Source organism: Parasteatoda tepidariorum, chromosome X2 (genome assembly GCF_043381705.1).
Source record: "Parasteatoda tepidariorum isolate YZ-2023 chromosome X2, CAS_Ptep_4.0, whole genome shotgun sequence".
Classification (NCBI taxonomy): Eukaryota; Metazoa; Arthropoda; class Arachnida; order Araneae; family Theridiidae; genus Parasteatoda; species Parasteatoda tepidariorum.
The window spans coordinates 2,997,570-3,014,095 of record NC_092215.1 but is presented as its reverse complement, the minus strand read 5'-3'; the positions used below and the strand labels follow the sequence as shown (position 1 = coordinate 3,014,095).

Genomic DNA, 16,526 nt, shown 5'->3' with positions numbered 1-16,526 from the left:
TTATTTTTTTCTTTGAAATCCTTTGAAAGAATATTTAATTTCATTTAGAAAGTATAAGCAATTAAAAAATACTGGGTAAAATATACTACTTGACAGAATGTTAAAAAAAAATAAAAATGATACGATAAACAGAAAGTTAAATCAAATTTAACCAAACGGACTTTATATACGAAAAATTTATTTGGTTGTAATTTAAGAGTTGTGGGATATCAGCTCAACCGTAAATCATATTATCCGGTTTTACCAGCTGATCCTGGGGACAACTGGTAGCATTCAATTAGATTTAAACGACAAGTATATTTATCAACATCAAAAATGATTCATGAAACTTTTTCTTCAGAATTAAATTTAAATTCATCATCCGTTTATTAAACAACTTTTTTTTAAATCTGTTTTAGAAAATATCAAAATTGGTTTCAATGTTAAAATGTCAGCCAATGTTAAAATTTCAATTTAATTTCACCTTATTTTTTTGTTTATTTATTTATTTGAAAAATATTAATATTCATACGGAGCTGCTCCGAAAAATCTTTATCCTCCATTTTGATTATATGTTTAATAATACTACAGTGTCTTTATGATCTTGAATTTTAAACATACGTATACGATTTATTTTTAATGTCTGACTAAAGTTTTGATTATTTTAGTTAATCAACATGCATAATTAGATCATTATTTTAAAAGAACTTTTATGTAACTTTGCACTTATATTGATCAAAATAGAGTTAAATAGTTCGTAACTTCTTAAAGATGTAAGAAATAATGAGTGCAGTAATAAAGGAATAAAATCACCATTGTTACTTAGTTTTGGAGTAAGTCAGGATTTGGTTTTAGAAGCTGAATGCTCATTCTGTGAATTTCAACAATTTATGAAAATATTCTTTTCAAAAGACGATTTCTTTCAATTTTACAAAAAGTCAAAAGTGCTAGCAAGAATGCTCCATTACTAACATTTACTTTTCACATTCAAAATACTTTTGTTACCTAAACATATTCATTATAAAAATTTCCTATTCTGGTCTGAAATCACCGCACAGTACTTTTCGAAATTAAAGTAGTTGCTATAAGTAGTAAATATTCTCTTCTTTTCAACATACGTACCTTCAAGCATTTGAAGTTTTTGCGATTTATTTTTACCAGTGGTACCATCTTAGCTACTACTAGGAAAAATATTTTTTGTAACTACGGAAATTCCTAAGTTATTAGAGAGTATGTATTAACACTTTTTTCGTAAAGGCACTTTTTACGTGATTGCAAACTTTTTCGTCTGGCATTCATGTTAAGAAAGTAACATGTCATTCGAGATATCTCTGGTATCAACCACGAAAAAATAATAATAAAATAAATAATAAAATGAAATAAATAAACAAGTAAGTAAGAAATAAAATAAATAAATAATAAATAAATTTACTTCAAGTAATGTCTATTTTTATTGTGTTATTTGAGTACACTATTGTTATCTTTAATAACTAGATTAATCAGTCTAATATATATGATTTGTCAGCCAAAGCAAACTGTAATATTACTTTAAATACTATATCTAACATTTTACTTCTCATAAATGAAAACTATATCGGTCAATATATTATATATAAATATATTGTATATTAATTGATATAGCATTTATGAAAAGCTAAATTTTAGATAGATTTAGAATAATATTGCGCTTTTCTTCTTTGGGTGACAAGACTTATATATTAGATTTATTAATCTAATTATAGAAGTCAAACATAGTATTCTGTTTTGACCGGAAGAGTCAATGCTTCTTTTTGTTGAAATTAATAAATAATTTTCTTAAGAAAAAATAAAATAAATGATTTTTGAAAGTGTTTTTAATGTATTTCGCTTGCTATATATGTTTTGTTTTTTTCGTAAGATAAATTATAATAAATTTTTAAAAAATGGGAAAATACTAATTCCTTCGCTTAAAAGAATAAGTTAACCCACTAACCAAGACTCTGGTATTCTGTCATTTACTATTTCAATTAAAAGGTTTTGATTATAAATATTTCAATCAAGTTCTATTTTTTTATATTTTAAATTCACATTGTTATTAGATATTTTTTCATTTTTTTCCTTTTATGATCTTGATAGAAATTCCGTTAAATTTTTAAATCCATTAAATCTTTTCATTCTTCAGCTTAAAAAGACAGAGACTGCTTTCTAATTTCAACAAAATTTTTGAAATCAAGTATAAAAATAAATAAAAGCAGATTGAGTTTTGAAAAAAAAAAGTGCTTCCATGTAAACAATAACCCTTTCTTCCAAGAAAAAAAGTTTTTTTTTTCTTGCTCCATCAAGCCATTTAACAGCCTATTAAACTATATTTTAGCTTATTTATTGCTCACTATAAATCTCAATCCATCCACAGTCTTTAATTCCAAGCTAAAGAACTGCAAGCTTTATCACTTAGCATAAGAAAAACCGACAAAAAAATCCAAATAAAAAGGCAATGATATTCTGGCGCCTCCTATGGCTATCTTCAATGAAATGCTTTTTAAGTAGCTATTGTTTCCCTATGAGAATGTTTTAAGAGCACTTTGACAACTGATTGTCCACCTTAACTTGACAACTCGGATGGGGGCTTGGCTCATGAGTGTCTTGTTTTATAGTGTCTCCAGCGCCAAACTATTGCACGCGACGCCAATTTCAAAGATTCTTATCTAAGCTCACGAATAACGGCACAGTATATTACATTCTAGAAATAAAGCTCCGGTTTGTCGAGGAGAAAAGATTATTTAACCTGCATCCATCTTGACTGCAAATGAGTTAGAATATATTTGCAGGTAGATTATTGTTAAACGGATTAAAAAAGAATTGATTAATGACGTCTTTTCATTTAAGTGATCTTTCCTCCCCCATATAAAATGCGTTCTACGGGGGACGAATTAAACATTTTAAGGGATAAATTAAACATTTAATTAAACTACAAGGAAAAAATTAAACATTTGTTAGCAATCATTTCTCGAGAAATAAAAAATAACGTACTTATTTATAGTTAAAATAATTGTAAAAAGAAATTAATAAGAATCTTGTTTTTAAATAAAAAAGCAATTTGCAGGGATTTAAAAAACATCCAATAAAATAGGCTTCAAGCAATGGGAATTATTTCTCAAAGAAAATTTAATGGAATATTTATTTAGAAATAATATGGAATTAAAAATGTTGCGCATTTATATTAAATTAAGCTAATTTACTTCTTATTTTATACTCAATGCAAACTAATCTCTTTTTTTTTTTTTTTTTTTAAAGTAGTCAATTACACTTAAAATAAAAATTAAGATACTTTTTTCAAAAAAAAAACAACAAATTATGCATACGTATTATGTTGGCATTTGCCGTTTTCTTACTTCGTGTACAGTTTTAATCATAAAATTTACGATGCGACTATAAGAAGATATGACTATTTGCACGTAGAAAATTTGACTTCATTTTTTTCTAAGAATGCCAGTTAAATTCAAGTCCATTTAATTTTATTTTCAAAAACATTATAAACTTTTTAAAAGGTATTTTTTAAAATATTATTTATTTTTTAAGAATTTTTAAAAAAATTATATATAATTATGCAATGAATGATGGATTTTTTATTTAATTTACTTATTTATGTATAAAATTTATAAATTGTATAAAAAAATGCAATATTAAAATAAGAAATTTCTAATTCATTATATATATCATCATTATCATAGTTGGTCGGACAGCCCAAAGTGGGCCAATGCCTTTCTCTGAAGATTTCTCCATAACGACTTCCGATATATCTTTGATCATAATATACATGCATGCATACATACATGTGATGTGTATTAAATTTCATTTGGTGTATGGTGCATTGCTTCTTAATGTTAAATAAATATGTTCTACTGTGATTTTAAAATGGTTCCAAAGAGTTTTAATATGAAAATTTGAATTCTAATATTTATTTTTATTCATTCTGAATTCCATGAGAAAAATAATTTAAATAAAATGTTGAACCTTATTTTTTTAATAGTAGTTCTGTGGTGAAACATTTATAATTATAGTTAAATATATTAACTACATAATTAGAAAATATTTCAACTGTTTAAACTATTGTGACAAAGAGTGCACTTTGATAAATAGAGCATCCCATTTTTGGTGTTGAGGTAAACTAATTACATTTTCAAATACAGAACTGTAGTTTCATGCCAAAAAAATTAGATGAAATTTAAAAAATAATCGGAGAGAATATATTACTAAAAATGTGTTTGTTTTCTAGTGAGCAAAATATTTATGCAATGAAACCATTAAATTGATTCTATTACACATGAAAATATGCATTGGCAGTAAATAAACAAAATAAAATAAAGAATTAAAAAAATAAATAAAACTACAATAGCGAAAAATTATATAAAAATATAGCTACAGTGCTCTGTAAGAAGTTTTAGTTCTTCTTAACACCAAAAATGATGGCAAATTTTTTACAGTGTATTTCGCATTTAAAGAAATGAACACATGAACCATACTTGTTTAAATGAAATATTTATTGCAAAAACTTTTCTTAACATTTTTGAAAACAGTTAATAATATTTAATTAATATACATACATATACAGAATAAATTCAAAGATAATAAATACAGGCAAATTGAAACTCAATTGTTCAGAATTTAACATGAAATAAAAAAATGATCAAATATTGCAGAAGAGAGGGGAAAAAAAGGAAATAAAAAGTGTAGCGTATAGTACAAGCATCATACAAGGCACAGATAAAGTAACTGATCGACAAATAAGTACCAATTTAAGCATTCATAAGTTATAAACTGAAAAATAATTTACATATTCAATAAAACTAAAATAAAAATTGATAGTTGTTCTAGAACAGGAACGCGTTGATTTAACTTTGATTTTGAAGATTATGCAAAATAACTGGTTCAAACCATTACGCGAGTATATTCTGTGAATCCTTTATAATTACTCTATAAACCTCATCTTTCAATAATTAAGAGCTATAAGATTAACACATCAACATAAGGAAGAAACTGATTAGTTACGAAAGGTGGAAAAAAAATTACAATAATTTAAAAAAATTAATCTAAGGTTGTTTTTTTCTTAAGAATGAAAAAAATATGTAATGAACAGTAATTAAATACTTAATGCAACTATGATTATCAATTTACTAAAGATTCAATAATTATACCTAAATAATATAATACCTGTAAAACCAGTATCAGTTAATTTTAAATACTTTCTTTATAAGCAAAAATAAATAACACAAAATATGATTATTTAATAGAGAACTGACAATTTAAGCTTAAGTTGAATCATTAAAAATCTTATGAAGATCTAGTTATCAGAAATAACTAGATTCACTTTGATCAACAATGCATTCAATTAAAAAAATATGTAATTTGTTAGATTATGCGTAAAAATAAATGAAACAAGAAGAAGCATTTGTTTTTATTCTATATTTACATAACGATGATTTCATTTTGAAAAATGAAAAGAAATTGATTCAACAACTCATCGCTATAAAAAATAAAGTTGATTTGGTGCCAATAAATTAAAAAAAAAACTCTTTTACAGAATCTATCAGTTTTAAGGTAACTAGAAAATATTAACAATAAACAGTGATTAAAGTCCAAATTTCATAATTAATGCAATTACCTTTAATAGTCAACTGTGCAATCAACAATTATCCTTAAGTAAATTATTATATACATAACAACTATCATTCATGTTGTCTTGGAGCTATAATCAATATTGCAAATTATAATTACCAAACAGAAAAGTAATATTTTAAGATCAAGTTGAATCCGGATAGAGATTTCTATGACAATAATTGCCAGTAATAACTGGACACGCTTTCATCTACGCCACATTCCAATTAATTAGAAATTTGAGACTTTGTGTGAAATTTTCCCGTGTCGTATGCAATTGTCGAAGCTGCTGGCAGTGCCATAAGGCATTATTAACAATCTTTAATAAGGACCGCAACCAGCATAATTATGGGCGCTGATCATTACCTGCTGGCAAGCAAAGCTCTTCTGCGTGATGGACGCGACTCTCTATCAGAAAGTAGAGCTCCCCTGGGCACTGTTTGCAGGGATTAAGTGCCAAAAGGGTGTACAGAAGACAGTCTGTTTACATGTATATTACAAGACATAGTGTGAAATAGCACATACAAGGATATCGAAATTCCGTGTAGTTGGGTTGTTTACGTTGACTAGTTGTTCGTTGGATATTGTATTAAAGACGACACTAATGTCGGCTGTGGAAGAAAATAAGTGTTTATGAGTCTTTGGAATTAGCTAGGTGTGGGTTTTCTTAGATTTAACACAAATTCATGAAATGCAGACTAGATTATTTCATCAGTATCAAAATTTAAGAGTTCTTTCGAAAAGGTGATATGTTTCGTTTTTGTATGATTTAATTACTTTCAGTTATTTAATGTGATTCTAATTTGCGTAGTTGAGAAATGCATTAAATCATCCTATTTTAAAAGTTTTTTGTAGGATAGGTTTATTATAATAAAGACTAAATTTTTATATTTATTATTTTATCCCTTAGACGCAGATCTTATCCCTTATTAGCAGATGAGATACCTGTGTTACTTTTAAATATTTTTTCCGGCACTCTAATTACTAGTAAAAATATTTTTTTGTATTTTTTAATTATAAAAAACAATCTAATACTCTAGAAAAAAATCTGTTGGATTATTGGATTTATATTTGTACTAAAATATAAAATCAAAAAAAGTAATTTGAAAAAAATTTTTTTTCATTTAAATTCAAAAATTTACAAATTTCATTGACAAATAACTGTTCCTGTTAGATCTGGATAACTGAAAATAAGAGCCAATTTGAAGAATTGTAGCTTAGAAGTAAGTCGTGTTTAATAGATAGCCTTTAGCATAGAAAAAGACACAGATGTTTAATGCTGTATTTCATAACCGTAATTATTAGAATGCCAAATATAGTATCTTGACTTAATATGAAATAATGAAATAAGTGTGAAAAATATGTTTAATAAAAATTCAGCGTCAAAGGTATAATCTAGGCTTAGTGCTTAACCCTAACGAATAAAATAAAAATTCTCTAAATAATAAAAGNATATATATATATATAATGAAAATTTTTAAAAGGTTTCAAGTCTGTTACTCATTTGGTAAATAAGAAAATGGGTAAAAAAATGGTAATAAAATTTTATTTTTTGACATTGATAGTCGTAAACCCAAAAATTGGATCGGTTGTTCAACGAGAGTAATAAAATAATATAAAATGCGAATTCTCTCTTATATTGTTTACCTTAGTGTGAATAAAAATATATTTACAGATAAAATACAATTCAAATGCTATTAATTAAAAGAAAATTCTTGATTAGTCCATTTTGTTAACGTCTTGAAATTAACAATAGTTTTGAGGAAAAGTGCTGAATTGCTTGAATTCATTTTTTAAAACAATTAATAATTTTCCTGTTAATAAGCGATTTTTAAGAATTAAATTTTTTATGATCTTAAAAAATAAAAAAAGCGTAATATTTTCCTTACTAATAAGTATATAAATAATAAGTATATAAATAAGTATAAGTATAAATAATATTTTAAGTACAAGAAAAATTAATCCGTGAAATTTAATGAGATATTTTTTTTCTGAATTATTATGATTTTCCAATAATAACTAACTATTGAGTTAACTTAAAACTGTGTACAAATAATTGCCCTCCTTTTAAATATAATCAGAAACAATTCATTTCTTTTTATAAATGCATAGTCCAAAGAACAGTAATGACAGCACAGAAACGATTTCATAAAATCCCAAACACGACCATTTACGATATTTATAGCTTCTATTGTGATATTACTACTTTTCAGTTGGCCAAGATAAATCAAAAAGATTTCGTTCCCCCTTTCCTCATTTCAATCAGGGGTACACCCTTTTCCTATCCATCCTATCTAATCTTATTTAATACGCTTACTATCTAGTTCTTTGTAATGTTCATATTTTGTTTTGTCGATCAATCAAGCAGCAATGGCTTCAATCTTTATGAGAAGGCCATCAAAAACTTGGTTGCAGGCATTATGATTTATCTGAAGCAATGTCTGGAGCAACATATCAAGTGTGGGTCCTAGAGGAACATTTCTTCCCCCGACTGTCGTACTTTGTCCAGTGACTGCAGAATATAATGTTGGATACCAATCACTTGAACAGTATAGTCTTCTGATGGAAAACACTTAGGGTTGCCGAGTTTCATTTCTTCTTTTTATTTATTGTCAAGAAATTGCTTAGAATCTCGCCAAGTGTCATATTATGGGGGTATCTGAAAAGCAATAATCGCGATTTTTTTCTTCAGAAAGGTAAAAAGGGGTATCGCAATTATTTCGCCATTACTGTTTCATTTTCATCTCAATAAACGCAAAAAAAATCCGAAAAAAATTCCTACTCTCAGGGTGCGGGCACTTTTTACTGTAAAATCCATTTTACCAGAACATATTACGGAAAAACAAAACTGATGTAACGTATTCTTTACAGTCATGATTACAGTAAAATTCTTGAATCACTCTAATTAAATAACAATAACTATAAGAGTTACAGTAAAATATTTTGCAGTGAAAATGTATTTTACGGATGATGCACCCGAAATGCGGGTACTTATAAAGCGATTTTTTACAGTGTATTAACCCTCTAAGTGTTGAGTCCTAGGATAAAATTGCACAGAAATTTATCTTTTACTCATTGTTTTGTCAATTGACGACATGGAGAAACATGTCTTTCTTCTCCTTTTTTGAAGAAATTCAAACTGTTCCACTTTCTTTGAAAAATTTTATAAAATTGTAGGGATTGAAAAAACTGAAATTCGCAGATGCTTGGAAGGCTCTCCCTTAGTTAGTTGAATTTGTTTATTTATTGTCACACAAACATATGTAGGGCTTACAAACCCTTGTTAAGTTGATGAAAAGATAGCACGAATTAAAGAAGAACATTACATACAGCCAGGATTTTTAATAATAATAGTAATTATGTTTTGATGTGAAATAACGAAATTGCAAAAATATTTTCAAAAGAAAGTCACAGTAGAAAATATAAGCACTGACTCCTAACCACTTTTTTCGAACAAGTAGATCTCGACAAAAGGTAGATCAATAACTTTCCTTTTGAAACTTATTGTTGTTACAAAATAGTTCTCATAAATTAGTTAAAAGAATAAAACGTTTTGTGATGAAATAAACGACATATTCTTAATTTAGCATTTCATTTTCATATATACCTAATATTTCACAGATAAAAATGATAACTTAAAATGTAATACATGCTTTTGTTAGACAGTTGGTGTTTCGCAATTTTTTCCTCTAGGACTCATCTACTTTATATCCGCTCTTATCGGCACTCAGGGCACCGGCACTTTTGCCCGTAAAATCCATTTTACTAGAACATGTTGCGGAACTAAATATCTGATAAACCGTACAGTATAACATTTTTACAGTAAAATGAATTGATCAATTCTATAAACATTACTAAAAAAATGGATTTTAAGGATGATGCCTCCAAAGTGCCGGTACTTTATACACTGTTAAAATTTTCATTCTAAAATTATCGTAAAGTAGCTGGCAGCTGTCTGTCCATCTGATTAACTGCAAAGCTTATGGTAAAGAATTTTTTTTTTCCTTTATGGTTTTGAAATCATTTACAGAAAGTACGGTTATAAACCATGAATACAAACTATGCGGATTTTTAACCATTTACAACTAGCATTTTTCAAAAACTTAAAAGAAATAAAAAATAATAATTCTTTAACTAGACGTAGGAGCTCAGCTTTTTGTTAAGTAATTGGCATTGAAGAGCGCTGGACACTGGAAATTCTTCACGTGTTGAAGGGAATGGAGGAAATATTGTGGTGTCAACACTAGGACTCGAACTCCATTTCCGCCGGTCATGAGATTGACAGATAAGTCCATTCGGTTATGATATGCACGCAGTTGCAAAGAGCTAAGTAGCTTCATTAGGTGGTTCTAGTTGGTGCTATAAAATTCTTGTTGTTTAAGCGAGCTAGGTGAAAGCAGTTAATAAACAGTTTTTCTCAAACTTAACTGTTTGATTACCATTTTATTTATGGTTATTTGAATGTTTTCATTGAATAAGGTAAAATAACCATTCAATAAATTGCTATTTAACCATCTTTTCCGAGAAATTTCTAACAGTGTACAGTAATCTGATCCGGAATTGTTTACTGTGCATGCATGCCCTTCAACTGTTCGATTGCTACATTCTTTTATTTTGGCGGTGCAGCAAAAAGTATTTTTTTAAAAATAATGCTAGCATATCTATTACACGTGTTTTAAAGTAACTAAATAGTTTAAACATTCATATTTAAATATAATTAATGACAACAGGAACAACCTAAAACAGTAACACTTATAAAAAAATTAATCTGGATCCTCTAAAAAGCTTAGGCCATTAAGAACGTATGGTAAAATCACGCTGATTTTTTGTTCCCGCTGGCTACCACTTTAATTATTTCAGATTCAAATTTCGTAAGTTTAGTACTAAAAGAAAATACCTTGATATTTAAAGATCTCGAGATGCGTATACATCTTATGATTACGTTACCTTTGAAATTATATAACTAAGCAATATCACACCTAACCATAAATGTGGCTTGTAATCAGATAACTCATGAAATAAAACAAAACAGCAGTAAAAAACAAATGATTTAGATCTTCTTATTTTAAATACTTTACTCACTGTATGACTTTTTTTTTTAAATTTTTAATATTTTATTTTGTATAAATTTTAAAAATGAAATATTTGTACTACAATTTTCTAAATTTTTTTCGTGCCTTTTTGGAAGCTTTAATTAGTTAAGTCTCTTCAATGTAGGCAGTTATGAATACAAATTCATTTTTGAAATTAATTGAAACGCTGACCAGGTGGCCGAGTGGTTAGCGTGTCTGACTGCGGAGCCATTGGCCGCGGGTTCGAATCCTGCTCAGAGCATGGATGTTTCTTTCTCTCTCTGTGTTCTATGTCCTTTACTCTTTGTGTGAATGTGACCCGCCCTGTAAGCGAATTTGTGGTTGTGTGACGTGGGCGACGCTGCTCCACCGCCGTGGCGTCGCGACAAGTGCCCACTGGGAAACTAGAAGAGAGTAGCAGCTCTGGCATTTCTGTGGCCAATGGGACTTACCCCAAGTGCCCGCCATTAAAAAAAAAAAAAAAAAANAAAAAAAAAAAAAAAAAAAAAAAAAAAAAAAAAAAAAAAAAAAAATTGTGGAAACGTGTTTACAAGAGCAATGAGAAAAAAAAGTTAGTCCAAACTACTAGAATATGGTGAAATTTGCCATGTTTCCGGCTTTATTCCCACCCCAAAAAGCTATGTAATTTTTAACGAAGCCTCTTGTTAATAATTTTGGTTAAATTTACCATAAAATATAGTGTTATAATAAATGATATAATTTGCTAAACATTGCAAAATTTGGTAATTTTATTATGATTTCTTACAGCATGACTTAAAAACTATTTATTAAGTTCAATAGACTTTTCAGCTTTGTATTTTTTACTAAATGATAGATAAAAAGAACAATAATTTGGAAAACCGGAATTTTCGGTTAACTATTACCAAATGAATTGAAAAATTACTAAATGAATGGTTTAAATACTGTATATTTTGATTTTATTAACCAGAATTACTGTTTATTTGACAGGAAATGTCATTACCATACAGTATGGTGGTTTTAAGAGAATTTATTTCTCCATGTGGACTAATGAAGCACCGCATTTTCGTAAAAATATCTCGACTTAAAATAAATCAGAAACGAAAGTAAAAACTCGCCAACTGTCGATACATTTTGAAAGAAGGCAACCTCGCTGGCATAAGTTGCTGAGAGGAGAGCATAATTTAGCAAGCGGCCGGCATTTTCTTTGAAAAATGATTGCCCTGATGACACTGAACCCAGCCATTTAGCTGGCTTATTGTGGCCATTTTTGTGATACGCGACTTTCAAGTGAAATGCTTTTTCAAGCTACAATGGACTCGCTCAGTTTCCTATTTAAATATATCTCGCCCATTAATTCTTAACTTCGAACTCGTATATCGAAAACAAGAGTTATAAAAATCTTTATTAGTTATTAATTCTGAAGCTTAAACTCTTGATTCTTAAACTTAGTAAAATATTTTGAAAGACAGAAGAATATGCTGATATTTTTATACTTTAGTAAATATTTAAAACATCATTCTTTTTAAATGAAACGATATGAATATATACGGGATTTAAGAAATTTGCTTTGTAATTTTGTTAGAACAGCAAATATGAAGTTAATTATTTAACACAAATTTTTTGATGAGATATTGCTTTTTTCTAGGTTCATATTTTTCTTATTTTTTAAGAAAAAATGAAATTACAAGAACTGACAATAATGCATAATTTTAATTTTTGTTAAGTTAAATACAATAATCTCCTAATATTAAATAATAAACAAATATTAATTGTTTTATTCGATATTTGTTACACGCAAACTTGAATATATAAACTTTGAGCTCATTTTACGACATGAAGTTTGTTTCAATGCTTTTTTTCCCTCTCAAATTTAAATTGATACGCTTTTAAAAAAAAATAAAAAAAAAATTGTTTGAGATTCGGAATGCATATTTTTCACTGTAAAATTAGAAAAGAAATTGAAAAATAAAATTTTAAAATGTTCAGAGCAGAACTTTTTTGCTATTTTCTTAAAACTTATTATACAATAATTCTTAATGTTTCTGTTATTGCCAATGGCAAAAAGTGCTAAAGACAAAATAATGTCTAAATTTTTTATACGAAATGATTTTTTTTAAAAATTATTAATGCTTTTAAATTTTTTAATTTTTATAACATTAATGAATCACTTATTACATTTATTAAGCAATGATGTAGCACAAAAAATAAAAAAAATGCTTTCAACTTTTAAAAAAAAAATTAATTGAAATTTCGTATGCATAATTTTCATAAATTAAATATAATGTTTGAAACTGTATGTAGGTAGTAATATTTTAAGCTATACATCTAAAACCTTTATGTATTCCCATGAATTACAAAATGCAAAAGTTTAATGCTAATTTTCCTTTTACTTTTTTTTGTTAATTTCATAAATAGGTTTCTTAAAATTAATAAGTCATATAATCACTAGATTATACTGAGTACCAAGCATACTTGGGAACACTTGGGGATCCGAATTCGGCTGACCACCTAACCGGGACATCTGCTCCTGCACACCAGAGCCCAAGGTAAAAAAAAACTGAGATTGGCCCAGTAGGCCTAGACCCTCTATGGGCTGTCGCACCTCAGAGTTTGGTAGATTATACTGAAACAGCAGCAAGGATAAAGATTTCCGTTAAATATTTCGTATTTTATGTCTTAATATTTTTAGATTTTAATAACACTATTATTATTTCAATTGAATCGTTAAATCCAAAATGGAATTGTCATACTCTGCAGACAATAAATCCATTGAGCGTTAGTCCCGGTTTTTTTCGAACTCCTAGCTGCATGTCCTACATCAAATAACCGGCTTCCCAATTTTGTGAATAGGAGAGTACACTGTAAAAAATATCCGGTAAAAAATTCGTTGGGTACAATATACATGAAATCCATTTTACCATAAAATTAATTTTTACTGTAAAGTATTTTGCTGTAATTTTTATTTACTTAATTAAAGCGTTTTAGCGATTTACAGTAATTATTACTACAAAAATTACGGTACAATAGTTTTTTGTTTTGTAACATGTTCTGGTAAAAATGAATTTTACGGAAAAAAATACCAGTGCTCTGGTATTTTTTCCTATCATCACGCGCTTGTATTACGGAAAAAAATACCAGCTCGTGGCGATACTTTTTACTGCAGTTTTATCCGGATTTTTTGACAGTACAGTGGGTAGCAGGGAAATTTCCGTACCGTTTTACCCAGAGGTAAAACGCTTGAAGGTATAACACTGACTAAGCATATAAAAAATCAATTTGTTAAGAAATTTTTAAGAGACCAGAGCTTTATTTAGTTATTTACAATTGCAAAAGTTTATATATTTAAATTTTTACTCAATAAACACATAAAATATCGATAAGGACATTCTAATTTAATCTTACAGATTAATTATGCATATTCCAACACTTTATTTTGAATACTAGTCGTGAAGTACTCTTTCGTTAAAAACATTAAAATAAAAAATTCTTTAATAAGAAAAACACTTCTTTTTTCCTCCATTTAATATAGATATAGATCACGAAAAAGTTGCACTCTTTTGGGAAATTAAAATCATTTGGTCTAGTAATTTTGATTTGACAATATTTTTGAACTGTAAGAATGTCCAATAAAACGGGTAGTTTTAAGCTGAGTTAGAAAAAAAAATTCTCGAAAACTTTGAGGAATTTAAGAAAAAAAAAATTTTTCTACAGAAAAAAGTGTAAAAAATTAATAAAACCTCCCCTTTCCCCCACCACAAATAGGGCTTACAATTAGAAAAGAGGGGAAAGTCTAGCTTTTATAATTATGCCCCAGTATCAGACAACACGTGCGCGATTACCCCCGGGCTAAGAAACCTCATCTTATGGAAAGGAGGCTTGTACAATCCCATTTGCTACTAAGGGCACGTGCAGGGCGGCCAGGCCTAGCTCCCATTTTCCAGCAGCCCAATGGGCGCATAAATAGTAAGAAGCGCCACCATTTCCATTGCTTCGAGTGCCAAGATGCAGTTAAGGGACTCATCTAACGACGTTGGCGCCATTTGCAAATCGACTTGCAAATTACATTTCCAGAGTGTCCGTTAGAGGGGTAGGTAGAAGGGGGTATATAAATTTCTCCCGCTGAATCTTGCCTCTATCTATTTCTCTCGCGTATACCCACCCACCCTTGTCCCAAAGACCCCTTTTATAAAATACTTTTTCTCCCGCCTTTCATATCCCCTCCCCCCTGGAAAAATGTAAAAGGGGAAGAGAATGAAAAAGGAGAATAGGGTAAAATATATAATACGATTAAATGTGAGCATTCCTGAAGAAATTCTTTCTCTACCCGGAATTCCTAAAGTGAAATTCCAACTGGCAATAAAATTTTATTAAATAATACTATGAGGTTAGACAAATGATAAAATAATAATAATAATAATACGAAAAAGGGGAGATAAAAAATAAATTTATTACTGGGCACTTTTAATGCAAAAATTCTGCCACTAAACTCGTAAATAATACTTATTTTATCATAAATTCCGCTAGAAAATGCGTCAGAGAAACTCTGATATTTTTGATAACAGGTATTTAAAAGAGGGAATAGTATATAATGCAAATATATCAAATGTGTATAAGAAAGTTTTGTTAAATGAATTTATGTAGTAAGCAATTTTCAAGATTTATTATATTTTTTATTAACACATATTTGCTATTTTTCATTTTATTTCTAAAAGGTGAAGAAAATACAAATATATTTTACAAATTAAAGATAGATTTATTTAGAAATTATTGACATTTAAACTTGAAATAAATTTTTAAGGAAAAGAAAAGAGTTTAAAATATAAATAAAAAATCAGTTTCAGAATTAAAAAAATTTTCAATTTAAATGTATTTTTGTAACTAAACAATATTGACAAGTTTACACACTTAAAAATTATAACTTAAAACATAAAATAAACAATAATAGACAATTACTTATAATTTGCAAAACAAATAAAGTCTTCAATTTAAATTTTGTTTTTCATTTAAATGTATGAAAACCTATCTAATGAAGAAATCCTGTTCATTATTTTTTAAATGCACTTTTATTAGGTATTTAAAAAAAATCACAAAGCTAACAAAAAACATAATCTTTTTATTTATTTTTTGAATCGCATACACATGTATATTTTTTTTAATACGTAATCATTAAAGTTCAAATACCACATTTAATAAATAAAAAAAAAATCCTAAACCTCAATAAAATTTTGTTTCAACAAACAGAAGTAGAATTTTATTATCCTAAAGTACAGGTATAAGGTTATTACATGGTACTATATACTATATACAAAACATTTTAAATGAGTTCCTGAAATAATTTTTAAATAAATGTTTCATTTCACTTTTAAAATACATCTATTTGTTTAAATATTTTATGACATGCATAATTGTGTTTAGATTCTTTACTATTTGCTCGAAACTGATATAGGCTGTAAAAAATTCCGGATCAAATTACAGTATAAAGTGCACTTTGGGTGCTTCCATAAAATCCATTTTACCGGAATGTCCACTTCTACCTGAAAATATTATACCGTAATTACTATCGTTATATTTATTTAGTTAGAATGATTCAGTGATTTTACGGTAATTATTACTATAAAAATTACGATATATCAGATTTTTGTTTCCTAACATGTTCCGGTAAAAATGGAGCTTTCGTTAAGAAAAGTAGCGGCGCTTTTACCGTATATAGTTTCGGTACTTTTTAAAATTATCTGATCCGGAGTTTCGTACAGTGTAAATAAGGAGAGAGCTTTGTCAGCTTGATTTTTTTTAAAGCTTCACGCAAGCCTCAAATATGTGGTCTGTAGTAGTTTCGCAATAAATTTGGGATATTATTTA

The 16,526-nt window shown here is 27.9% G+C and overlaps 1 protein-coding gene and 1 long non-coding RNA gene across 5 annotated transcripts in view; one reads left to right on the top strand and one right to left on the bottom strand.

Moving 5' to 3' along the window:
* LOC107457033 (homeotic protein ultrabithorax) overlaps positions 1-16,526 on the top strand; it is a 218,932-nt gene that overhangs the window by 10,045 nt on the left and 192,361 nt on the right. The gene's annotated exons all lie outside the window — the stretch shown is intronic.
* LOC107457034 (uncharacterized) overlaps positions 1-16,526 on the bottom strand; it is a 130,865-nt gene that overhangs the window by 51,087 nt on the left and 63,252 nt on the right. The gene's annotated exons all lie outside the window — the stretch shown is intronic.